This window comes from Panulirus ornatus, chromosome 7 (genome assembly GCF_036320965.1).
Source record: "Panulirus ornatus isolate Po-2019 chromosome 7, ASM3632096v1, whole genome shotgun sequence".
Lineage (NCBI taxonomy): Eukaryota > Metazoa > Arthropoda > Malacostraca > Decapoda > Palinuridae > Panulirus > Panulirus ornatus.
Genome location: NC_092230.1, coordinates 22518617 through 22545713, shown reverse-complemented (window position 1 = coordinate 22545713; position 27097 = coordinate 22518617). Strand labels below are relative to the sequence as shown.

The 27097-nt window shown below is 43.9% G+C and overlaps 1 protein-coding gene and 3 non-coding genes across 4 annotated transcripts in view; 1 reads left to right on the top strand and 3 right to left on the bottom strand.

The window, feature by feature from the left end:
* Dus4 (Dihydrouridine synthase 4) overlaps positions 1-27097 on the top strand; it is a 333705-nt gene that overhangs the window by 57660 nt on the left and 248948 nt on the right. The window lies entirely within an intron of this gene.
* TRNAG-CCC (transfer RNA glycine (anticodon CCC)) lies at positions 3770-3840 on the bottom strand. Its single transcript has one exon. It is a non-coding gene; the product is annotated as a tRNA-Gly (tRNA).
* TRNAG-CCC (transfer RNA glycine (anticodon CCC)) lies at positions 6634-6704 on the bottom strand. Its single transcript has one exon. It is a non-coding gene; the product is annotated as a tRNA-Gly (tRNA).
* TRNAG-CCC (transfer RNA glycine (anticodon CCC)) lies at positions 8188-8258 on the bottom strand. Its single transcript has one exon. It is a non-coding gene; the product is annotated as a tRNA-Gly (tRNA).

The following is a 27097-nucleotide window of genomic DNA, read 5'->3' as shown; positions in this document are numbered from 1 at the left end:
GAGTGAATTGGATCGATGTGGTATACCGGGGTTGACGTGCTGTCAGTGGATTGAATCAGGGCATGTGAAGCGTCTGGGGTAAACCATGGAATGTTGTGTGGGGCCTGGATGTGGAAAGGGAGCTGTGGTTTTGGGCATTATTGCATGACAGCTGGAGACTGAGTGTGAACGAATGGGGCCTTTGTTGTCTTTTCCTAGTGCTACCTCGCACACATGAGTGGGGGAGGGGGATGGTATTCCATGTGTGGCGAGGTGGCGATGGGAATGAATAAAGGCAGACAGTGTGAATTGTGTGCATGGGTATATATGTATGTGTCTGTGTGTGTATATATATGTGTACATTGAGATGTGTAGGTAGGTATATTTGCGTGTGTGGACGTGTATGTATATACATGTGTATGGGGGTGGGTTGGGCCATTTCTTTCGTCTGTTTCCTTGCGCTACCTCGCAAACGCGGGAGACAGCGACAAAGCAAAATAAAAATATAAAATATATTCCTATGAGTCCACGGGGAAAATGAAACGCGAAAAGTTCCCAAGTGCACTTGTCCAAAACATGTTTTGGACAATCACATGTTTACCAAATGGCGTCCTAGCTTCGTCTCTTCGATGTATATCAACTGACTGTTATATTTCTCTCTTGTGTCTCCCCTGATGATGTGATTATTACACGAAAGTGCACTTGGGAACTTTTCATGTTTCATTTTCCCAGTGGACTCATAGGAATATCTTGATCACGCGCAAAATTGTGATCCTTTCCAATATATATATATATATATATATATATATATATATATATATATATATATATATATATATGTATATATAGATATAGATATATATATGCACGATCATCACTAGAAAGAAAAAATAAAAACGGTGAGTACTTTCGTTTAATACATCCTCAGACAGATTGTGGGAGATGCAGGTGTTGAGGTCCTTAAAAACACATAGGTAGCAGTGAGGCGGGGGTTAATTAATCCCCATGGAGTGCAGGTGGCCACTAATTATGTGACCTGACATCTGACCTTCCTATCCTTACATGGTGCGTGGACAGGGTTATTCTGGTGGATACTTGTTGATCATTATTTCAGTGAAGAGTTTGTCACGTTCAAAATGACCAAAGGACATAATTACTTTAAGATCAAATGTGCCAGAGATCAAACATGATTCAATTACATTTCTTTCACTGAAAGAATTTGATACAGCTGTGGTCTTAGATCCTTCCCAGTCGATATGGTGATCAAAGGCAGCTTTATGTTGAAATAAGTCGTTGCTCTGTTGGGCTGTCCTAACACTATTCTTATGCTGTGAGATCCTAGTCTCCAAATCTTTCCCTGATTGTCGAATATGGAATTGGTTACAGTCTTTACATGGGACTTTATAAGCAACACCTGTATTATTTAATGGGCTATTTTTGATAAGGGCTTTCTTGATGGTGTTGTCATATTGAGTACTACTTGTACATTAAGTTTTTGAAAATGTGAACACAGAGAAAATTCTCATGGAAGGGAAGAACAAGGGTTCTTTGGTAACTATTAGGTTCTGGGCTTATTATTTTGGCCACTGTAGAAACGTTTCCTTGCTGTATTCTGACACTGGTTAAGTATATTTATTCGGTATCTTAGCTTCTGTCCATTGTAACACCTATATATATATATATTGAACTGCTTAGTGTCGTGGTTGAAGGACTACCTTTGTGTCCGAGAGTCTGGAGGGGGAACGTTAGTCCAGGTGGAGACCTGGTCGAGAGACTGTGAGAGAGTGAACCTAGTGACAGTCTGTGGCAGGGCTTTTAAAAGATGTGTTGGTGTCGAGAGCATAAGGCGCTGCCTGTGACGTGCTATGGCTAGTCAGGACACTTATGGGTGGAACGAGATTTGAAAAATCAGCTCATTTATGTCACAGGTCATACGGCGGCTGGAACGGTTTACACGGTTCTGTTTGGACAAAACTATCAAGTTTGGTGATAGGCGAAAAGTGTAGCACTTAACTCTTCGTGAATAGTGTAGAGAGTGTATAATCTTCATGAAGAATGTTTTGTAACATTCAATGGCGGTCTCCACTGTTAGGCCTCGTCCTGCCTCGAGCGTAACACAAGCCGTTAAAAGTTAAAACTGTTGACTCTCACAGTTCCCTTATCTATCGCTGATGGGCTGGGCTCAGGTGTATATTATAACCGCTGGGCCACAACCGTCGCACGTTCCCGTGCGTCTCTGAGTGGTCTGGCCTAAGAAGCAGAGTCTATACTGAACAATCGAAAGTTATCATGGTATAGAAATCTTGGACACTTTGTCTCAATACTAGAACACAATAAAGTGCGTAACAGTTTCATCTTAATCAGTATCTTACCTTGCTCCATGATACACTGCAGACCTAGGGTTTCAGAATAGTCTAAACAACACTACAGTCTCTAAAATCATGTTCAGCACAATAGTTATTGTTCACATGGAACAGTTCTCTGACATAACTGAGTTCTTCGTTACGTTAGGTTCATCATCGTTCACATCGGGTCGAGTTTCCCTACAGTTCCAGTGGTCAGTGGGTCTTCCATAGCGTCTGACCTGTGAACAACTTCAGACGCTGCTGTTGGCTGGCTGGCTGTGGTGTTAAACTTCAGTTAAACAACTCCTTTTTCGCGCGTGATTTCAAGCTTGGATGTTGCAGGAGTTAGCAGGAGATTGCTGCTCTTTGTCCCTTCTGCTTGATATAGCCATTAAACACTAGTAGATAACTGATTCCCTCTCCTGGAAACACATTTCAATATTGATATCTAAAACTTCTACTTAGGGCTGGGTCACTACTCGTGAAACAAATGCACAATTATCATCTGTAATGTCATTTATCAGCCTGCACAAAGGGTTGCATTCTCTGAACGTACTGGTAATAGATATGAAGTTCTTAACAATGTAACAAGTGAATTAAGCGAGGAAAGGAAAGTTTAGAATACTTATAACAAAATGTTAGCTTACTAAACTCACACCTAGTACATAGGAATGATTCACAAGTAAAGGGAAAGGCTTGACGATATGGTTTATATGTTTGTGCCTTTAGACAACTGTAATGTGAAATAGTGTTCCTTCACACTGAAATATAACTGTTTCTTCAACTTAAATCAAGTGACATCCTCAGGGGATTCAACCAAGGTTCCAAGTCTGCCTGTCGTGGATAGGGGTAGTGTGGTCACCAATAATGGAGGTATTAAGATGTGGAAATAACCATGTTGAATCTGTTAAGTTTAATAGACGTTAGGTCTAGATGTAAGTCATGAAAATGTTTTAGGTATGTACCATGCCACAGCATATATATATATATATATATATATATATATATATGTGTGTGTGTGTGTGTGTGTGTGTGTGTGTGTGTGTGTGTGTGTGTGTGTATTGAGGGATTCGTCTTCGTAGAGGGTCGTCTGCCAGGATCAGGTCACAGGTCACACCCTCATACCCAAAGGTTGTTCAGTCGTGCTCAAGGTGTCGGGCCGCCGTGCTTGATTGGGTCGCTCCGTCATCCTTTCGTACTCTAGGGTCGTACCATCGTGCTCTAGGGTCGTACCATCGTGCTCTAGGGTCATACTACCGTGCTGTAGGGTCGTACCATCGTGTTCTTGGGTCGTACGCTCCTGCTGCGGGGTCGTACCGTACTACGTCGGGAACAGTATAAGAATGTATATGGGTATGTGTACAGTGGGGTACAGGATGCTCATGGGAGTTTTGTGACAGTAGTCAGTAGCATGTAATGGATTTAAAGGAAAAAAAAAGCAGACCTGCGCCGCCCGGGAATCGAACCCGGGTCGCAAGAATGGGAATCTTGCATGATACCACTACACCAGCGGCGCCATGAAAGAAGATTGCGTTCACAGGCTGATATGAGACTCGGAAAAGAAAAGTACATAGATTGTGTAGAGAATAGTGCTCTGTGGGTGCGTAGGATTCCCCAGGTGTATTTTGTGAGGAGCGTTATTGATCGGTTGGAAAGTTTTTGATGAGTGTGTGTGTGTGTGTGTGTGTGTGTGTGTGTGTGTGTGTGTGTGTGTGTGTGTGTGGAGTGGTGGAAAGAAAGAGCTTGGAGTCCAGAGAGACATCATGTATGACTGTGGAAGCTGTGGAGGACAGAGGGAAGCTGGTGGAGGAGATCGTGCTGAGGAAGAAAGGGGACTTTTCGTGGGCGTGTGGGAGGCGTATGACTGCTGCTGGGGTAGGGCGAGAGGGAGGTTGGGAGGGGTGAACTTTCGGGAGGGTCGCCTCTGGCCTGTGTGTGTGTGTGGGGCGGAGAGAGGGGAGAGGATGCATCCGCTGGTGGAGGTGGAGTGGAGGACAGCAGGCGACCCAGAGGACTGGAGAGGGTGGGAGATGCTGGGTTCCGTGCTCGGTAAATTATCCCTTCATGATCCTAGTTTCATTTTGTAAGACTGATTTCTATGTAATTGTTTGACACGAGTTGTTTGGAGCACTCGAGACAGTTATCGAAGGCTGCTTAACCCATATATGTATATATATATATATATATATATATATATATATATATATATATATATATATATATATATATATATATGTAAGGTATTTATAGAAGTATAGCTTACATTGTGTGGGTGAAGTGTCCGGCATGCGGAAGGTGGGAAGCAAAACATTTCAGAAGGGTGACGCGTGGCGGGATGAGATATTTTCAAGTTGCTTGCGAAGGAAGAAAGAAAAGATGTGTGGGCGATCCCTGGAGGAAAGGAGTGCGAGTGATAGTGTGATGTGCAGTGAAAACCGGCTGGAGATCAGGAGAAAGGTGCAGAGAGTGACAGTAATGAAGGCAAATGAGAGATGGAGTGAGAGAGTGTGTGGGGGGCCAGACATCAGGGGTTATTAATACAGGTGTGGTTGAGGATGATGATGTGTGGATCGCCCGGAGTTTGCTGCGAAGAATTGATATGATACTTAACGTCCGCCGCTCCCGTGGTTGCTGCAGCCCCTCTCTATATATCATGATATCTTCCATACATCCATCGCACTCAAGGTTTACACAACACTCACATCTACCCGAGACCTCACTACGCTACAGTGACACATAGGCCGTCCTGTGCCAGTAATGGCACCCGGAGCACACACACACACACACACACACACACACACACACACACACACACACACACACACACACCTCGGTCGCATCTGTTCATCAAAATTCTTTCGGGTATGAGGTCGTCTCACAACCCGTGTGCCCATACCACCCTCTTGCTACGTACGAAAGTCCCGGGTTCCTCCTGCATTGTACCTAAAGTCTCGTTATAGATTATGTTATAACCATAGATGGTCTTCTAGCCCCTGTTACGTCGCTCATGGGTCTAAGGATCTTGTGTCCTGCTGCAGTAAGTTTGACTCGTAAATCTAAGACCCCCGTCGTTCACCCACGTTATCAGGGTAGGTCTGGAACTGATGTGCATAATTCTTCTTATTTTTTTTTTTTTTTTTTGACCTCATCAAGACTCCCTGGCCTTCGCCAGTGGCCACAGAGGTGCGAGATCTGTGCTAATGCCATTAACTCCTACTTCCCCTGCCCAAGCTTCGGGAGGGGAGTTGGGGATCGCTGTTAAAAGACGATTGCCAGGCCTCTTGAAAGCTTATTAGACAGCTGGAGGGCTGAAGATGGTTAAGAATCAGCTGACTGCTGAGCAAGGTGTTCCTACAGAGAGAGAGAGAGAGAGAGAGAGAGAGAGAGAGAGAGAGAGAGAGAGAGAGAGTCATATTTTCACTTGTTTCTCATGATTTTGGTGATTCTGTTATAACAGCGACAACATCTGCATAAACAAGTTCTATCTCCGTAACACACACACACACACACACACACACACACACACGGATGTATTCAATACCTGATATGTTTTATTGATACCTAAAAATGAAGTTGTATGTCGGAAGATGTTGGTTGACTTCAATAAAGGTGATGGTAGATGGTGGTTGACTATACCAGAGATGGTGGTGGATAGTGATTGACATACACGATAGATGATGGTTGACTGTATACCATAGATGGTGGTAGATAGTGATTGACATACACGATAGATGGTTGTTGACTGTATACCATAGATGGTGGTAGATAGTGATTGACATACACGATAGATGGTGGTTGACTGTATACCATAGATGGTGGTAGATAGTGATTGACATACACGATAGATGGTTGTTGACTGTATACCATAGATGGTGGTAGATAGTGATTGACATACACGATAGATGGTGGTTGACTGTATACCATAGATGGTGGTAGATAGTGATTGACATACACGATAGATGGTGGTTGACTGTATACCATAGATGGTGGTAGATAGTGATTGACATACACGATAGATGGTGGTTGACTGTATACCATAGATGGTGGTAGATAGTGATTGACATACACGATAGATGGTGGTTGACTGTATACCATAGATGGTGGTAGATAGTGATTGACATACACGATAGATGGTGGTTGACTGTATACCATAGGTGGTGGTCGATATTGATTGACATGCACGATAGATGGTGGTTGACTAAAGTGTTTAAAAGTTTTAGATTAGCCACACTACTTTAGAAGTGAGGGAGAACAAAAAATACGTAGAAGTGAAACGCTAAACTTACCGAAATTACTGTCAAAACAGTCATGCGCCGCCCGGGAATCGAACCCGGGTCGCAAGAATGGGAATCTTGCATGATACCACTACACCAGCGGCGCTGTATGTTCCATAGGTGGATAACTGAGCATATAAAAGGCATGTTTCTCTACTACCAACACTGAGTGGCTGGTTCTTACGTAAAAAGCTCTTCAGAAGCACCAAGAATGAGTGGACTACTCTTGTTGTGTAAAAGGCCTTTTTAATGAATGATTGTACTGTTTTTGAATAAAAGGCCGTATTAGGGATTGATTGTACTGTTGCTATATAAAAGGCCTTTTTGGTGAGTGATTGAACCATTGCATCAAAGGCATTTTTTTCTGTGACTGAACTAGTACTGTTGTATAAAAGGCCTTTTTGATGGCGATTGTGTCATTGTTGTATAAAAGGCTATTTTAGTGAGTGAATGAACTAGTATTGTCGTCCAGTACTACACCTGGCCTGGCCTTTCACCAGGTCGTACAGGTACACCATCGTCGTACCCAGGGGTCGTACCGTCCTGATCAAGGGTCGTATTATCCTACTCGAGAGGTTTAATGAAAGACTTGCCTATATAATAATAATAATAGTAATAATAATAATAATAATAATATGTTGATAATAACATAATGGTAATGATACGTTAATAATAATAATGATAATGATAATAATAATAATAATAATAATAATGATAATAATAATAATAATAATATTGATAATAATAATAATATAATAATAATAATGTAATGATAATAATAATGCTAATGGTAATGATAATAAAGATAATAATAATGATAATAATGATAATTAATAATGATAATAATTCTTTATACACAATTGTTTCTCATCATCATACACTTGCGTTTGTATCACGTGTGTATTGCACAGTATGTGGTCTACACCAACGCTCGTGTGTATCACTTGTGGCCCCTCCCCACGTCACGACTCTCATAATGGTCATTAAGCCTCATCTTGGCGACCCCCGGGGTCATCATTACCAAGCCTGGTGCACCACCACCTCCGCCCTCTCTCGGGCCAGCCTCACAGCTGTGTCTGGCCACTTCCATCAAGGGCAGACACGTGTATAATGATACTCGCACGCCGTGACCTGATGTATATGAAGCGATGCTACAGCTTCGACATCCAGCATTAACTCATTTTTTTTTATCGCTTATCTGATAAGAAGAGACACCTGACTAATGATTAGGGGAGGGAGGGGACGATGGGGGAGTGGTGATTTCAATTTGAAATGTAACTGCTGAAAATTTGTATTCTCGAGAGAAAACGGGAACTTCCCACCCCTCGATAGGGCGAGGTGTGACATTTATTGATTTTTTAAGTGAGGAAGGTTTGGCCTGGGTATAGTGAGGGCTGGAGGGCAGTGCGTTGGCCACTACCTGTGGAAGAATGTGGTTTGCAGTATTATTCTAATATTATACAAGGGGCACAGCACACGGGAGTAATTTCACCACTCACTAAATTTATTTGAGGAAAAGCAGTGCAGCTGAACGTACTCTTAAACCAGGGGTAAGAAGGTTTAGGGAGAGGAATCGAAAAAAGTGTCAGTGCGCCGCCCGGGAATCGAACCCGGGTCGCAAGAATGGGAATCTTGCATGATACCACTACACCAGCGGCGCCATGGGAAAGAGGGGGAAGCCAGAGATATTCATTCCCTGAGGCAGGCACTTTACATGGACTTGAGCCGAAAATATAGTTATTATTGCTTTAGATGCATGTTGCGGTTAGCGTTTTAAGTACAAGTGTCACTTCTAAGTAGGGATAAAGTGGATAAGTAATGACATAATCGTAGAGTCGTTTATTTAAAGGCTTGGTCTTCCTTTGAAATGATAATCTGCTGTGTGTGTGTGTGTGTGTGTGTGTGTGTAAACTGGCCATTAAGGAGGGGCCTGGTAGTTAAGTAGAAAAGAGGGTTTGAAGTAGAGAAAACTGGTCTTTAAGTAAGGATCGCCTGTCATTACATAGTGGTCGTTAAGTAAAAAGGACTTATCTGTAAGTAGAGTGTACTGGTCTCTTAAGTTGGGATGTTTGCTCATTAAGTAGTGATAAGAATCATTAGATGTAGTTTTGATATTGATTATAGCGAAGCAGAGTTACAGTTACATATAGTAATTACAATTAGTAATCAGTTACGGTTACAATTACAGTAATTAATTTATGTAGTTTCCAAGTAATTAACGATAAGCGTGGATGTTTAATTACAATTACAGTAATTTATATAGTTTCCAAATAACAATAAGTGTGGATGTTTAATTACAATTACAGTAATTAATTTATATAGTTTCCAAGTAATTAACGATAAGCGTGGATGTTTAATTACAATTACAGTATGTAATTTATATAGTTTCCAAATGATTAACAATAAGTGTGGATGTTTAATTACAATTACAGTAAGTAATTTATATAGTTTCCAAGTAATTAACGATAAGTGTGGATGTTTAAAAAACATTCACTATTTTCTGAGCTGTATGTTCATTAACGGTAGGCCTGATCGTTGAGGTTACTTGTGGCTCTTAAGTATAAGTGTGATAGGAACGGCGAGACCATTTGATGGAGATATGAAACTCGGTCTTACATTTGATTTCAATCGTAGTGGATAAGTATAGCCTCCGTTGTCAAGTCAGTTTCATTAAGCGTTGCAGTTTGCCCAGAGTTCTGGTGTAAGTATAAGTGTAAGTGTTAGCAATGTGGTTGTCTTTATATAAAGATGTCTGACCTCCCTGTAAGTAGGTCTCTGTTGGTTCAGACTACAATAGCGATTGGTTCATACGTACAGATTTCTGGAGTTTGTACGTACGTACGTGCGCTTAGCCTTAAGTAGACATGTTTTCTCTCTACTTACAGGCACCGTCGTTAAGTAGTTGTGTGTGCTCGTTGAGTAGAAGCCTCGTTGTGAAGGAGACGCCTTCCCATTATACTTATTGTCTTTATAAGTAATAGTACTCTCGTTGAAGTCAGGATGTTAAGTAAAGGCCTTATTTTTTTTAGTAGGTGCATTTACGTTAAGTATACTTTCTGTTATTGTAAGTACCCGCACTTAAGTAAAGATGTGGTTGTTAAGCAGGCGTCCTTACTTTAAGTATATTTATTGTTTTTGTAAGTACTCGTACACTCGTGTAAGTAAAGATATGGTTGTTGAGAAGTAGCGGTCTCGTTGTTAAGTAGACGTCTTTACATTTAAGTATACTTATTGTCTTTGTAAGTACTTACATTCTCGTTTAAGTAAGGACGAGCTTGTTAAGTAGCCTCATTATTAGTAGATGCATTTACGTTAAGCATGCTCTCTGTCTCTGTAAGTACTCGCACTTTCGAATAAATGAAGATGTGTGTGGTCATTAGAGATGATTATCATTAATTCGTAAATATTATCATTACTGGTAATATGATTTACAACAGACACCGAGTCTCGTCTGTCTCATCACCACTACACATCTGTTATCTCTTATCTCGTGAGAGGTGGATTGAGATAAGCGGGCAGCGTCCGGTAGAGTCATGTCAGCTGGTCAGGCCAGTGTTTCTGATGAGGGAAAGTGCATATACGCTGCACCTGTAAGGTTGGGTCAGTGTGTGTCGGTGTGCGAGTAGTTAGTTAGCAGGTCTGGTAATGCCTGCAAGCATTTACTCTAGGAGGGAGTAGAGTAGGGTAGGGTAGGGTAGGGTAGGGTGGGGGCGTTTGTTTAAGTGACCAGAATAAGCAACGTTTTCACGGACGTACGCAGGAGTGACGGTGTGAGGTGGGGGGAATTGCAAGTCATTTGTTCGTACATGCTTCAAAATGTCGATTTTGTTACATTTAGATATGAAAAATAAATGAAAACGCTAGACTATTATTTTTGTGGAGGGTGAGGGGTGAGGGTCCAGAGACGTAGTGGTGTCTTTCGCACTGTAGAAATATGGATGAGTACGGACGGCCGCCAAGAGGAATTATTGAGAAACTTTCAGTTGTGTCATCACATAGAATTATCTAACATCTCTGCAAGTTTGTGAATACTTAAGGAGGAAATTATTTCGAGTTAGTGTGTCATACGTTTGAACTGACCCTTGTTTACTGTGAGATTATTATTCTAATAACCCTGGAGAAGGGATTGATTCAGTCCATCATTCGGAGGTGCTGCTGGTCGGGATTTATTGCACGAAAAGAAAATGAAAAAGGAAAGAAAGTAAAGCAGGATGTATTGAGGTACACCTTGACTTGGAGGGCGACCGTTGCAACGCCTCGTAGCCACACTGAGTCGTGTTGAACCAAACATTCCCTCTGGCTTGAACATACACCCTGTCAGTGTTCTTTATATTCCCTGGAATGTTGGATATAACATTCAGTATGAATGTTTACGCGCAACTCAAGGGTGGGCCATTGTGATACCTGCTTCTTGCCCTACATATCGAAGCTTTGGAACTCTCTACCTTCGTATGTCTTTCCCAATAGATATGACCAGGCATATTTTAAAAGACGGGATTTTCTCCTCTTCCAAAGTTAGTAGATACTTTTCTTGTCTCTTTTTTTCCATTTCATAATTCTCTGTTTCAGTTAAGGCCCGGCCTTGATGTGGGCTTTTGTCCGTGACTGGAGCCTTCAACATAACAGTAATCATAATGATGATAATGATAATGAAAAGCCTTTTTTTTTTATGCATGCCAGAGGTCGCGCGACGCTCTGTGTTGAGTGCACAGTACCAGCCAGAGTATGAATGTTAGAGGCTCCGATGATGCTTTGTAAGGTGAATGTCCAACACCACCACATCATCCCTCTGAATGTTAGCAGGCATGATGCATCAGTCAACACTCGAATCACATTTTCAAAACCGCTATGTCCTTGTGAAATGGTAGAAGCTGTCACGTTATTGTGTGAACTGTAGTGTAACGTGCTTTCATGAATGTTACAAGCTGGAACAAAATTCCAGATTTCGTTATATACCTTCATGAATGTTACAAGCTGTAACATAATTTTAGATGTCTTTATGTACAAGGTTTACAAGCTGTAGCATAATTCTAAAAGGCTTTACGGAAGCTGTAACATAATTCTAAATGTCGTTATGTACCTTCCTACATGTCTTAATGTGTGACATAATTCACTTAAGTATGATCAGGCATAACATTGTATGGTATGAACAGTTTATAAGTTACTGTAATAATTTGTAAGTTACCGTAAGACTGAGTGGACTTCCAGGAACTGCATAAGAGTAATCTCCCTTGTTGAATGTTAACAACCCATGATGTTATTAACGTGTCATTAAAAAGTCACTTGCGAGGACCGTGTGAAGTTGAGGAGCTGCAGTGGATTGCGAGCACCTTTCCGTATCCATGAGTGTCTTGATGCTTTCAGAGGATGGGGGAGGGGCAGGAGATCGCCCACAGCGGTCCTAGCTACATGCGTCATCTTGGACTGGGTGAACACTTAACCTGTTGCGTGTTGTGACGCGGACATGAAGAGGGGTCGTCTTTATTTTTGATTCTTTTTCATTTATTTACTTTAACGTGTGACTGACATCATCGCGAGCGATCTGCCGCGTCGGCCAGTGGCGTGTTGGCACTTCACTCCCCCCCCACCCCCCTATCATTACCCCCCTTCACCACCCTGCCCTCCCCTCCCCATCACCTCCCAGGGTCACCGGCTCTGCTCCTTCCACCGTGAGTACGTGCGTCGCGTCTTCCTTGCAATGCCACACGCTCACACCAACATAGATTATAATTATCATTATCGGTAATGATAATGATAAGTATATTTTTGTAAGAATAATAATAATAATAATAATGATAATAATGATAATAATAATAATAATGATAATTCTTCTTCATCTTCTTCTTACTATTATTATTATTGTTATTATTATTATTATTATTCTCATTATTTTGTACTATTCGCCATTTCCCGCGCTAGCGAGGTAGCGTTAAGAACAGAGGACTGAGCCTTTGAGGGAAATCCTCACTCGGCCTCCTTCTCTGTTCCCTCTGGAAAATTAAAACCGAGAGCGGAGGATTTCCAGCTCCCATTATCATTATTATTATTATTATTATTATTATTATTATTATTATTTTTTTTTTTTTTTTGTCGCTGTCTCCCGCGTTTGCGAGGTAGCGCAAGGAAACAGACGAAAGAAATGGCCCAACTCACCCCCATACACATGTATATACATACGTCCACACACGCAAATATACATACCTACACAGCTTTCCATGGTTTACCCCAGACGCTTCACATGCCTTGATTCAATCCACTGACAGCACGTCAACCCCGGTATACCACATCGCTCCAATTCACTCTATTCCTTGCCCTCCTTTCACCCTCCTGCATGTTCAGGCCCCGATCACACAAAATCTTTTTCACTCCATCTTTCCACCTCCAATTTGGTCTCCCTCTTCTCCTCGTTCCCTCCACCTCCGACACATATATCCTCTTGGTCAATCTTTCCTCACTCATTCTCTCCATGTGCCCAAACTATTTCAAAACACCCTCTTCTGCTCTCTCAACCACGCTCTTTTTATTTCCACACATCTCTCTTACCCTTACGTTACTTACTCGATCAAACCACCTCACACCACACATTGTCCTCAAACATCTCATTTCCAGCACACCCATCCTCCTGCGCACAACTCTATCCATAGCCCACGCCTCGCAACCATACAACATTGTTGGAACCACTATTCCACATACCCATTTTTGCTTTCCGAGATAATGTTCTCGACTTCCACACATTCTTCAAGGTTCCCAGAATTTTCGCCCCCTCCCCCACCCTATGATTCACTTCCGCTTCCATGGTTCCATCCGCTGCCAGATCCACTCCCAGATATCTAAAACACTTCACTTCCTCCAGTTTTTCTCCATTCAAACTCACCTCCCAATTGACTTGACCCTCAACCCTACTGTACCTAATAACCTTGCTCTTATTCACATTTACTCTTAACTTTCTTCTTCCACACACTTTACCAAACTCAGTCACCAGCTTCTGCAGTTTCTCACATGAATCAGCCACCAGCGCTGTATCATCAGCGAACAACAACTGACTCACTTCCCAAGCTCTCTCATCCCCAACAGACTTCATACTTGCCCCTCTTTCCCAAACTCTTGCATTCACCTCCCTAACAACCCCATCCATAAACAAATTAAGCAACCATGGAGACATCACACACCCCTGCCGCAAACCTACATTCACTGAGAACCAATCACTTTCCTCTCTTCCTACACGTACACATGCCTTACATCCTCGATAAAAACTTTTCACTGCTTCTAACAACTTTCCTCCCACACCATATATTCTTAATACCTTCCACAGAGCATCTCTATCAACTCTATCATATGCCTTCTCCAGATCCATAAATGCTACATACAAATCCATTTGCTTTTCTAAGTATTTCTCACATACATTCTTCAAAGCAAACACCTGATCCACACATCCTCTACCACTTCTGAAACCACACTGCTCCTCCCCAATCTGATGCTCTGTACATGCCTTCACCCTCTCAATCAATACCCTCCCATATAATTTACCAGGAATACTCAAATTTATACCTCTGTAATTTGAGCACTCACTCTTATCCCCTTTGCCTTTGTACAATGGCTCTATGCACGCATTCCGCCAATCCTCAGGCACCTCACCATGAGTCATACATACATTAAATAACCTTACCAACCAGTCAACAATACAGTCACCCCCTTTTTTAATAAATTCCACTGCAATACCATCCAAACCTGCTGCCTTGCCGGCTTTCATCTTCCGCAAAGCTTTCACTACCTCTTCTCTGTTTACCAAATCATTTTCCCTAACCCTCTCACTTTGCACACCACCTCGACCAAAACACCCTATATCTGCCACTCTATCATCAAACACATTCAACAAACCTTCAAAATACTCACTCCATCTCCTTCTCACATCACCACTACTTGTTATCACCTCCCCATTTGCGCCCTTCACTGAAGTTCCCATTTGCTCCCTTGTCTTACGCACTTTATTTACCTCCTTCCAGAACATCTTTTTATTCTCCCTAAAATTTAATGATACTCTCTCACCCCAACTCTCATTTGCCCTTTTTTTCACCTCTTGCACCTTTCTCTTGACCTCCTGTCTCTTTCTTTTATACATCTCCCACTCAATTGCATTTTTTCCCTGCAAAAATCGTCCAAATGCCTCTCTCTTCTCTTTCACTAATGCTCTTACTTCTTCATCCCACCACTCACTACCCTTTCTAATCAACCCACCTCCCACTCTTCTCATGCCACAAGCATCTTTTGCGCAATCCATCACTGATTCCCTAAATACATCCCATTCCTCCCCCACTCCCCTTACTTCCATTGTTCTCACCTTTTTCCATTCTGTACTCAGTCTCTCCTGGTACTTCCTCACACAAGTCTCCTTCCCAAGCTCACTTACTCTCACCACCCTCTTCACCCCAACATTCACTCTTCTTTTCTGAAAACCCATACAAATCTTCACCTTAGCCTCCACAAGATAATGATCAGACATCCCTCCAGTTGCACCTCTCAGCACATTAACATCCAAAAGTCTCTTTCGCGCGCCTGTCAATTAACACGTAATCCAATAACGCTCTCTGGCCATCTCTCCTACTTACATAAGTATACTTATGTATATCTCGCTTTTTAAACCAGGTATTCCCAATCATCAGTCCTTTTTCAGCACATAAATCTACAAGCTCTTCACCATTTCCATTTACAACACTGAACACCCCATGTATACCAATTATTCCCTCAACTGCCACATTACTCACCTTTGCATTCAAATCACCCATCACTATAACCCGGTCTCGTGCATCAAAACCACTAACACACTCATTCAGCTGCTCCCAAAACACTTGCCTCTCATGATCTTTCTTCTCATGCCCAGGTGCATATGCACCAATAATCACCCATCTCTCTCCATCAACTTTCAGTTTTACCCATATTAATCGAGAATTTACTTTCTTACATTCTATCACATACTCCCACAACTCCTGTTCCAGGAGTACTGCTACTCCTTCCCTTGCTCTTGTCCTCTCACTAACCCCTGACTTTACTCCCAAGACATTCCCAAACCACTCTTCCCCTTTACCCTTGAGCTTCGTTTCACTCAGAGCCAAAACATCCAGGTTCCTCTCCTCAAACATACTACCTATCTCTCCTTTTTTCACATCTTGGTTACATCCACACACATTTAGGCACCCCAATCTGAGCCTTCGAGGAGGACGATAATATTATTATTATTGATAATAATGATGATAATGATATTATTATTATTATCATTATTATTATTGTTATTATTATTTTGTTATTATTATGTTGTTTGTCTTGATGATATTCTTTTTCTTTATTTGTTTGTCATCGGAACTTTTCTTTATGTTAATCTTATCACCAGGATACAGTAGCCATTAGTATTACAGTGTTGCCTGTAAGGTGACGTACCATCCTGTGTTATCCCACGTACCACCAGTGTGGTGGGGTGGGAGGGAGGTACCAGACGAGGTCGTGTTTATATTGATTAAAGGAAGGTATATCAGCTGACTTGACCCCGTCCGTCGGGGGTGTCCCCGGGGGGCGCGCGTGCCAAGGTCACCGCCGTCGGGGGACCCCCCCCCCCCTCCCCTTCCGTTTCTGGACGGTGTGGGTGGCGGGAAAGGGAGGAGGAGTAGGGGAAAGTGCTGAGCGGTGGGCTGGCACCTGGTGGGCAGATGACCTCCACACACCACTACAGCAGGTCCTTACCGCTGCCCCTGCAGCACTGCACAGTTGATCCTGATGATGATGACGATAATTGATGATAATTGATGATGACGATAATTGATAATGATGATAATTGATGATGATGATGCCGATGATTGATAATGTTGACGACGATAATTGATGATAATGATATGATGATAATTGATAATGATGATAATCAATGATGATAATTGACGATGATAATGATGATGATGATAATTGATAATGATAATTGATAGTGACGATGATGACGGTAATTGATGATAATGATATTTGATAATGATATTGATGACGATGACTATGACAATGATGATAATTATGATGACGATAATTGTGATGATGATGATGATGAAGATGATGATGATGATGATGATGATGATAATGAAGATGATGATGATGACGGTGATAATGATTATGATTATGATGATGATGATGATGATATTGTTGCTAGACAGGGACGAAAAATAAAGTGGAGAACACAGGGAGGGAGAAGCATGGAACCGGTTCAGGTGTCGGATTTCTGGTTATGTAAATGAGCGTGTATCAGCCGATGGCGGTCTGCTGGTGTGTGTGTGTGTGTGTGTGTGTGTGTTGTGTGTGTGTGTGTGTGTGTGTGTGTGTGTGTGTATCTCAAGGGAGGGGGGCGAGGGGTTGTCTGTTCAAGAAGGGTTTGTGTATATGTACAGGGAAAGGGCTTTCTTATTCTAGAACGAGTCGTGTAGGGAAGGAGAATGATTTTGTGTTGGGGAAGGAACGTTTGTATGGGTGTTTGTGTATGGGAGAGATATATGTGTTGGGAGGGTTTTGTGTTTGGGTGAAGTATATATGTGTGTGTGTGTGTGTGTTTGTGTGTGTGTGTGGGTGGGGAGGATGTGCAAGTTAGGTTTGTAAGTAGGGGAGTTATGTGTGGGAGTGTCGGTGTTTGTGTTGGGTGAAGGGTTGGATGTATGTAGGGCTGGACATTTGGGCAAAGAAATGTACGTATGGGAGGGATGTGTACTAGAGGAAGGGAGGGTGCTTGTGAAGGGTTGAGGGGACTGCTTAAAGGTGCGTTTGTATGTGTGTGTGTGTGTGTGTGTGTGTGTGTGTGGGTGGGTGGGTGGGTGGGTGAGTTAGGGAAGGGATGTATGTGTGGGGAATTGTGAGGGAATATTGTGTTTGGAGAGAGGGAGGGCTGTATAAGGGTAGCCTGTGTTGTGTGTTGGGGAGGTATATGTTGAAGGGAAGAGTGTGAGGAGGGAGTGTAGGAGACAGGGAAGCCGTCCAGGAGAGAGTGTGTTGGTGTATTGTATGTATGGAAGGTTGTGAGGAGAATGTATAATGAGCCGGAGGTTATGACAAGGTGATGGTCTCAGGGGCCAGGTGCGTGTGAGGGTTTGAGGTGTCAGGGGCCAGGTACGTGTGAGGGTTTAGGAGCCACACAATAGCCCAGGAAAGTGTCAGTCCTTGGGGTCTGTTATCACGCTACGAGGCTGATAAGATAACAGACGTTCACAGTGGGGTGATAGCTGGTGTACCTACCCCGGCTAACCTCCTAGTGTGACCTTACCACACACCACACGACGCCAACAGACAGGCCAGGACTAGCTCAGTGAACCGATGGCGCATCTATCATCCCTACCTGTTCTCGCAAAGTATGGATGGTGGTGCGCGAGAGACGTGCCCTCCAGTAATATAGGTGGAAGGAGAAGAAGCCTCATCCGTAAGCAGCTGCAGGGGGGAGATGGCTACTGGAGGGGGCGGGGGCTCGGATGGTGTGGGAGGGTACATTGTGTACTCTCCGAGTACTCTTGAGGCCTCGAGGGAACCAAGGATGTTCCGTGTTTGTGCTGCTGTTGAGGTCTCGCATTTGTTGACCTGTAGTTTGTGTCATCGTTGTCTTCGTCTACCCTATGATTTCTGTCCTGCGTCTCTCTAAGTATGAACCGACTGGTTTATGCTGTTGTCGTTCGTGCTGTTCTACTCTCTTTCCTATGCAGGGGTATTTCTCATTGGTGACGAATGGCAGAGCCCTATTTTGTATTCTCTGTAACTTCAGCAGGCGTGTTTTGGAGGCGTGGAACGTTGGAACAGCTGAGTAGGTTAAGGTAGGTATAGTTCGTAGTCTTCACCAGGTGTAGTTCTGAGTTCTCTAGAAGGAACCAAACTCTGCACAAACTGGCCAGGGCCAGCGCGGATCTCTTGATGACATGGTCTAGGATCATACCACTTGATGGTAGTGTGTGAGCCAGGATACTGCAGCTGCCTCTTGTGAGCTATCACGTTCCCTTCTATGGTTACGTTGTTTGGTTGTGTTCTCCCGAGCGTCACTGTAGTGGATTTTTTTTTTTTATGTTGGGTTTTATCCTGTGCTTCTCGAGTGTTGCGTCTGGTTGCCTACGACTGTCGGAAAGGTATGGTTTATGGGAGTGGAATGTTTCAGACTGCCAATTTGCATGGCGTCTCCTGTAGAGATGTCCATGTTCATTACACCATACGGTGCGAGGGAACTTCAGCTGTGTCAGTGTTGGTGATAGGGCGCTGCCGTAGGCCTGGGACCCTGCCTCGTAGAGGGAATATGGGTGACGTCTCAGAGTTGATGATGAATACTGCGGTGCGTTGGCTCAGAGAGCCACACAGTCGTCTCTCTGTGATCTCTATTAAGCCTAGTTGTAGCAGCTAATATTGTGGGCCGCACTTCTTCGTCAAAGGCTTTGCTTATGTCTCTGTTTAACTGTATAGTTTGTTCCTTGTTCTCTGGAAATGCCTTATTATTTTTTTTTTGCTGCCGCAATCGCAAGGTGCAGAGGTGTGTACTTTTGCCCATCCGGAGCCGCGTTGATCCGGGTTATAGAAGTTGTTGTTTTCAAATTATCCGCTTAACTTTAGGCTTACTTCTCTCTCAGAAAGTTTCCAAGGGACTTCTAGCATGGAAATGGGGAGTGAGTGAGTTCTTCGGGTCTGTATCTGTCATTCTCTTTTTTTAAAGTTTTGGACATGGGAGGGAGTGAGGGCACGGGCAGGGAGGTTGTTGACATGGACGAGCGTGGGCTTACGGGGGTTCCCTGCAGGAGTGGGTTATGCACTAACCTGATCCACCCCGGTACTTTGCGTGTCGTCATTCGTGAAACTCACGTTACGTACCGTATGTGTTACAGGTGACGGACGGGTGAGATGTTACACCCAGGACAAGTGAGGGGAGGAACTATATATATATATATATATATATATAGAGAGAGAGAGAGAGAGAGAGAGAGAGAGAGGCCCAATCTTCCTCCTTGCTTGGCTTCTCTCGTAATGATATCTTAGTGTGAGTGTATGACGGTCGGGTCTTGGATTTGGAGAGCTGGTCAGGTCTGTACGCCAGCCTGGCACCTCACGACGAAAGATTAAGCACTGCCCTAATTGTGTCGAACCTGTGTCCTTGTATTGTTAACGAACCGTATGTGCCAGATGTTGGGTATTGATAAGATACGTGAAACACAAGTGACTAACGAGTGTGAAGTTCTGAGATTAAAGCGAGAGGTGTGATAACGATAGACTAGGGTGACAGCTGGTCTTTAGGGCCAAGGTTGAACAGGAAATGGTAAGGAACGTTCAATGTGCAGAAGGTGTGGTAGTGAAGGGAAGAACACGCTCCCACGGAACTCCTCAGGAGTGCACAGTAACCCAGAGGCTCCTGCAGCACATAATTGATTAAATCATATTCATCTGATGAACCAGGTTGAGAGACGCGTGCTGTACCGGAAGCTCTCTTAACACATGTGAAAATGAAGAGTTTAGCACCAGATGTGAAATGATTTACCCAAAATTTATGAATGTAAAATTCTTTGTTCTTTTTTCTTTTTTTCTTAGAATCAGGTAGTCAGACGGGAAGCTTAATGAAGAAATCATTGTCTGTATGTCACTCGCACATGTGCGCCTGGTTACATCAACCTAGAGTGTCCGCCAAAAACATTGTCTCGATACACGGCTGAGGTTTATTGTTAGTACAAGCATATGGCGCTCTCTGGGTGAAACAACGTATATGTGGTCGCTGAGACTAGTGTTTCTAACGGTGTGAGCACCAGCAGCCCGCCTCATTGTGCCTCAGGCTTTCCTAAGGTGAGGCTGTTCTTTCTTTATTCTTCCTGACTGCCACTTTACTTTGGGAATTTCGCTTCTGGCCGCTATATTTTTACCCCCTGTACTTCAAGATATTTATCTCTTACCTCACTAAGATGACGAAAGCCCAAAGTCTCGCTTGGAAGCAAGAAAATGTGAGTACATGTGAGATTTGTAGGCGCAATTGGTTCTCAAAACGCACAGTCTGGCGGCTACTTCCTGCAGCCCCTCAAGACTCTATGGACCAAAACATGAACCTAGAATACATAAGGAACATTGCCAGTATCATGCCGTGACGTTTGCAGTCAGTCAAGGCCAAATGAGTGATGGCAAAGTACCAAAATGTAAGTATGAAGTCGCTTTTGAAAATGTATGGGGGAGGCGAACAATGTTTGATTGCGGGTACTGTAGTGCAAGTGTATGAGGAAGGTATTTAAGTTGTTTGTCATTACATTCTTAAGTGAATATCATGCCATCGTCGGCTGCCATTCACTGATGTTTCTCTAGGTAACTCACAGTAGGTTCTCGCCACTATACAAACTAATGACCAGCGAAAAAAAAAGAGAAAAAAAAGAAACAAGGTAAGACCAATATTTCTAGGAATATCTAGGAATCTTTAACAAGATTTCGTGGAAAAGCCACAGTCAACCTTCTCTCCTCCCCATTACCGTTTTGGTCCAAAGTGCGTCCACCGGGAGGGACCACAAGTCACAGATCGAAAGAAGTGTAGCGCTTCTTGCGCTGTGTTGCGGTGAGGTGAGTGAAGGTCAGACGAAGGGTAGCTGTGCGCTTGTCTTCAGAATGGAAGTTGCATCTTGGGCACGAGGGGTTCCGTGATGTGTTGAATCCGTGATAGTAATGTTTGGAAGGTAGATTGGTGTCCAGAAAGCAGACGAGAAGGGGGGAAAAGGATAACTGCGACATGCCTTGGGAATGTAGTTTTGAATGGGTGCATGTCTGTTTACGATTGGGTTGGGTCTCTCTCTCTCTCTCTCTCTCTCTCTCTCTCTCTCTCTCTCTCTCTCTCTCTCTCTCTCTCTCTCTCTCTCTCTCTCTCTCTCTCTTCCATACGACATGCATAAGTTTTGTTATGTCCTGTTTGCTAGAGGGGAAGGGGATGGATGGGAGGAGGGAATATAGTATAGGTTGTTGAAGTGTGAAGTAAGTTCGTCTGTACTTAATAGCCTTCCTACCCCAGCAGTCCCTTCTATCCTTATGAAATTCATGCAGCGCTCAGGAAGCTGGCCACGTCCACCAGTCGGGACCACAGGTCATAGAGTGTTGTGTTTTGTGTGCGTCTGTGTGCGGAGAGTGCCTGGAAGTTTGAATAGTAAGTGCTCGATGTCTTCTTTATCATTGTTGCATCGTGGGCTGAAGGACCTTGGGAGACGTTAAAACGATGTTTGTGGTGGTGGTGGTGGTGGTGGTACGTGTGTGTGTGTGTGTGTGTGTTCGTTTGTTTGTAAATTGCAAGATTACAAAAGTAATTTTGTGCAAATGTTGAGTAACAGTGCGCAATGTGCTCGGTATAGTGTACCGATACGGTAAGGTGTGTAACGGTACAGTGCAGGTGTCTGCCGGTATAGTGCAGGTGTGTGCCGGTACAGTGCAGGTGTCTGCCGGTATAGTGCAGGTGTGTGCCGGTACAGTGCAGGTGTGTGCCGGTACAGTGCAGGTGGGTGCTGGTACAGTGCAGGTGGGTGCCGTTATAGTGCAGGTGGGTGCCGGTATAGTGCAGGTGTCTGCCGGTATAGTGCAGGTGGGTACTGGTACAGTGCAGGTGGGTGCCGTTATAGTGCAGGTGGGTGCCGGTATAGTCAAGGTGTGTGCCGGTATCGTGCAGGTGTGTGCCAGTACATTGCAAGTGTATGCTGTTACAGTGCGGGTGTGTGCCGGTATAGTGCAGGTGTGTGCCGGTATAGTGCAGGTGTGTGCTGGTACAATGCAGGTATGTGCTGTTACAGTGCGGGTGTGTGCCGGTATAGTGCAGGTGTGTGCCGGTATAGTGCAGGTGTGTGCTGGCACAGGAGCCACCGCGTCCTTGAGCTGCTCTGGCCAGTAGTGAGAGCTGAGGGGTTTTGCTCCCAGTATGAACAAAGATACGCGAACAACTTGGGAGAAATTTTGTCACGCTTAATAAAGTTGTACCTTTGTAAAAGCCTCGTTTTTCTGTCATTCCCCAAACTCTGCCTATAGAGAGCTCATAAGAATTAGTAAAAACCCCGGTAAATTCAGTAAAAGATATGATTACTCCAAGATAAATGAATATATGAAACGGCAGAGTGAAGAAATGTTGCCCAGTGCAACCTAGAGAAAAAATGGTTTGTGTGGGGTTGCCAGGTCTCGCCTGCGGGGCGGACACAGGTGTTGGGCCGGCGATGGTGGTACTTTTTTTTTTTCCACTTTATATATTGTTTTTTTGCCCGTTTGCACCGGCTGGTGAGTGTGTTCCCCTCCCGAGGCTACGGAGGGGGCTTTTCCTACCTCACCTGTTGAGGAGGAGGGCAGATATGAGGGAAAAGTCTGGTGTATAAGTGAAGGTAGCGACAGACGGGCTCGGACCTGTGTTATCATAACCCATTCTCCTCCTCCCCCGCCCGCTCGCTGTACGCTGGGGTCAGTCCCCCCTGCGGCCCTCAGCTGGGGTGTGGCCTCCTCCCCCGCTGTACGCTGGGGTCAGTCCTCCCTGCGGCCCTGAACTGGGGTGTGGCGGCTCTTCCCCCTGCTGTCTGCTAGGGTTAATCTCCCCCCCCCCCCCCCCCCCCCGCGGCCCTGAGCAGAGGTCTGCCCCCTCAACCCCCCACTGTCTGGAAGGGTCAGTCCTCCCCCCCTGAGCTGGAGTGTGCCCCCCCCCCCTTCCCCCATCACTCTCTGCAAGGGTCAGTCCCCCCGTTGGCCCTGAGCTGGGGGGGGGGGGGGTATGCATGCCTCCCCCCTTCCCCCCAACCACTCCACCCTGCTGTCTGCTGGGGTCAGCCCCCCCCTCCCCCCCTGAGCCGGGTTGCACAGCGGGGCTTCACCTGGCTCTATCACACCCCAGCACCTGTAGACAAGTGGACCGTGGAAGCTTTTTGAATAAAGCAGGAATACAGACAAGCCTCGGAAATATGCCAGCGATGGCTTCAACTTCACTTTAAAAGATATATAGAAAAAGATGTGTTATATAGAGCAGTATGACTGAAGTCACGTGGGATTTTTGGGGTATATTATTTTGAACAAAGTGAGTATATTTAGAGAATGAATGTTTTGAAACTATTTTAAAACTAGTCTACAATATTCGCACTGAATTCATACCGTTCAGGAATATCGCGAGATGCACCGTGTGTTGCTGCTGGACACTGAGCGACACAGTTTGAGAACACCTGTGAGACACCACAATGCTCCTCTCTCCACCGTCGTCAGACGTGAAGTGCGTTTCCAGCGATCACTTTCACCGGCGAGGCTTTTCGTGAGATCCTCATTCCACCGTGTTGTGCCTCCTTCCACGACATATCCCTACGATGCCACACATGTGTGGTGAGGGAAGCGGGCCCGCGCGGTGCAGCAGGTTGTGGCAACTCTAACACTCTGGATGGCCACTCAAAAGTCTCGCCCTCTCGCCGATCACCCCGCGCCATATATCACCCACCGCCCGGCTAATTAACCTGTTGCCAGGGATGTTTGTGCAAGAGGGAGGGAGTGGTTGGGTTGGTGGGAGGTGGGCCATCCCTGCCCCAGGCTGGTCGTCTGGCTGGCTGGCTGTCTAGTAACCTGGCTGACTAACTGGTCTACAAGCCAAAGGCACCGACCCCAGACAGCCCTGGTTATTGCCGGCCTTCCGTTCGTTTGGTTGTGATTGTTGGATAAATCTTAAAGAGCTTACCCACTGAGAGCTCTTAATCCCTTGAGCAAATGGTACGACCTTTGAGCACGACGGTACAACCCTTAAGCACAATGGTACGACCGTTGAGTACGATGATCCGATCCTTGAGCACAATGGTACGACCCTTGAGCACGACGGAACGACCCTTGAGCACAATGGTACGACCGTTGAGTACGATGATCCGACCCTTGAGCACGACGGTACGACCCTTGAGCACAATGGTACGACCGTTGAGTACGATGATCCGACCCTTGAGCACGATGGTACGACCCTTGAGCACAATGGTACGACCGTTGAGTACGATGATCCGACCCTTGAGCACGATGGTACGACCCTTGAGCACGATGGTACGACCCCTGATCACGAGGATCCGACCCTTGAGCACAATGGTACGACCCTTGATACGAGGATCCGACCCTTGAGCACGATGGTACGACCCTTGAGCTCGATGGTACGTCCCTTAGGTGTGTTGGCGTGGCTCTCTGGTGGTCGTCAGGTCGTGTACCGTGGCTGTCAAACAGTACCGTGTGTCCTGTAACTGACACACTTCATCAGTCCCACAACCCACGGTGTACCATGGCTGGTGAGGGAAGCACCGTGTGTCTTATGGCCACCACAGGACAAAGAACGGGTCTTCGACGGCTGCAATTTTTTTTCCTTGTTTTCCATGATCAGACTCTCGATGACCACCTGATGCCATGTGGTTGTTTAGCATTGGTTGGCACCTCCATTAGGGAACGACAGTGAAAGGTGTCGCCGGCAATACACACACTTTTGAAACGACTTTACCAATATGGTTTGAGACGCCTGGCCAACCAGTCTGGTAGTGTCAGTTTGATGTCCACTGTTTTGCTGGGGGTCCACATGGAACGGAGTGTTCATTTATGTGATGTCTGCATGATGAAGACTTGAGCTGTAGTTTCATTAATGCTATTTCATTTGTTTAGATGCCCAGCTTCGTCTAGATTTGATTTAGTACTCCATCTTAAATAGTCGTCTTGTTTTATTTGATCGTCTTGTTTGAAACGTACCACTGTACCACATTGTACCCTGGTGATGATTCTGGCCATCTACAGGACGTAGCTACAGTGGGAGCAGTACCTCTGTACCACATTGTACCCTGGTGATGATTCTGGCCATCTACAGGACGTAGCTACAGTGGGAGCAGTACTTCTGTACCAGACTGTTCCCTTACATTGGCTTTACGACCATGAAGAAAATTATCTGTTCTGTAAAGATAAAGTTACAATGGAATTTTTTTCCCTCCAAAGTTAACATGAAGTTATCTGTTCTGTAAAGATAAAGTTACCATGAAAATATCTTTCCTCTAAAGTTACCATGAAGTTATCTCTTCTGTAAAGTTAAAATTACCATTAACTTACCTGTACTGTAACGTTATCATGAAGCTACCTGGTCTGTAAAGTTACCATGAAGTTATCTGTAAAGTTACCATGAAGTTATCTGTTCTGTAAAGTTATGGGATGCAGGAGGTGTAATTATAAGTTTTTATCTCTTTTAACAAAGTGGTTCACGCCGAGTACAAATGGTTAAGCTATAGGATTCAACGAGTCAAGATAACACATCCAAGGATTGGAAGTTCTCTTATACTCAAGGAGCTGTCGAGAGGCCAAGGGGTTAAGATACATTTAGGGAATTAAGATGTATTTAATGGGTTAAGATGCTTTTAAGGAGTTATAATGTTTTACTGTTTAAAATGCATATAAAGGATTAAGATGTATTTCAGGGGTTAAGATGCATTTAAGGGGTTAAGATGTATTTAATGGGTTAAGATGTATTCAAAGGTTTATGATGTCTTTCATGGGTTAGAATGCATTTAAGGGATTAAGACGTATTTCCGGGGTTAAGATGCATCTAAGGTGTCAAGATGTATTTCAGGGGTCAAGATGAATATAAGGGGTCAAGATGCAATCAAAGTTCTAAGATCCATTGTAAGGGGCTAAGATGCAGTTAAGGTGCATTTAAGGGGTTAAGATGAATTCAAGGGTGTAAGATGAATTTAAGGGGTTGAATGCATTTAACTAGTTAAGATGAATTTAAAGGGTTAAGATCCATTTACGGAGTTTGGATCTATCTAAGGCGTTAAGATGCATTCAGAGGTTTAAGATTGATTTCAATGGTTATCTTAGAAAATAATCTAACGTATGATTTAAGGGGTTAGATGGGTAGATTATAGTCAGTGCTGTAATTATCAGGTGTATTATAATTTGTTATTCATGCATCAGTGTACCATTCATAGTACTCATGTTTGTAAGATACCATCTCAGCGTATTATAATGATGTGGTGTTGTCTTCAAGGGATAAAGTTATTGGACTTTGTTATCATGTATAATGCTCGAAGGGTGATAATGGTATTGTAGGATGCAAGCTAATAATAATGATGATGATGATGATGATGATGATGATGATAATAATGATAATGATAATGATGATAATGATAATGATAGTAATAATAATAATAATAATGAAAATGATAATGATTATAATGATAATAATGATAATGATAATATAATAATAGTAATGATAATGATATTAATGATAATAATTATTATAATGATAATTATTATAATTATTATTATGGTAATGATACCAATAATGATAATTGTAATTATTATTAACAATACTAATGTTGATAACAGTAATGTAATCATGATGACGATCATATTAAGAGTATTCCTTCTGTGAACCGCTGTGAGGAGGGAGCACATTACAGTTCAGTGGTCAACTGACCGTCACTCTGGGAGGTCAAAATGAAATGCAACATTGGCACTCGCGTCAGGCAGGACGCCCAGCGCACGGCAGGGCAG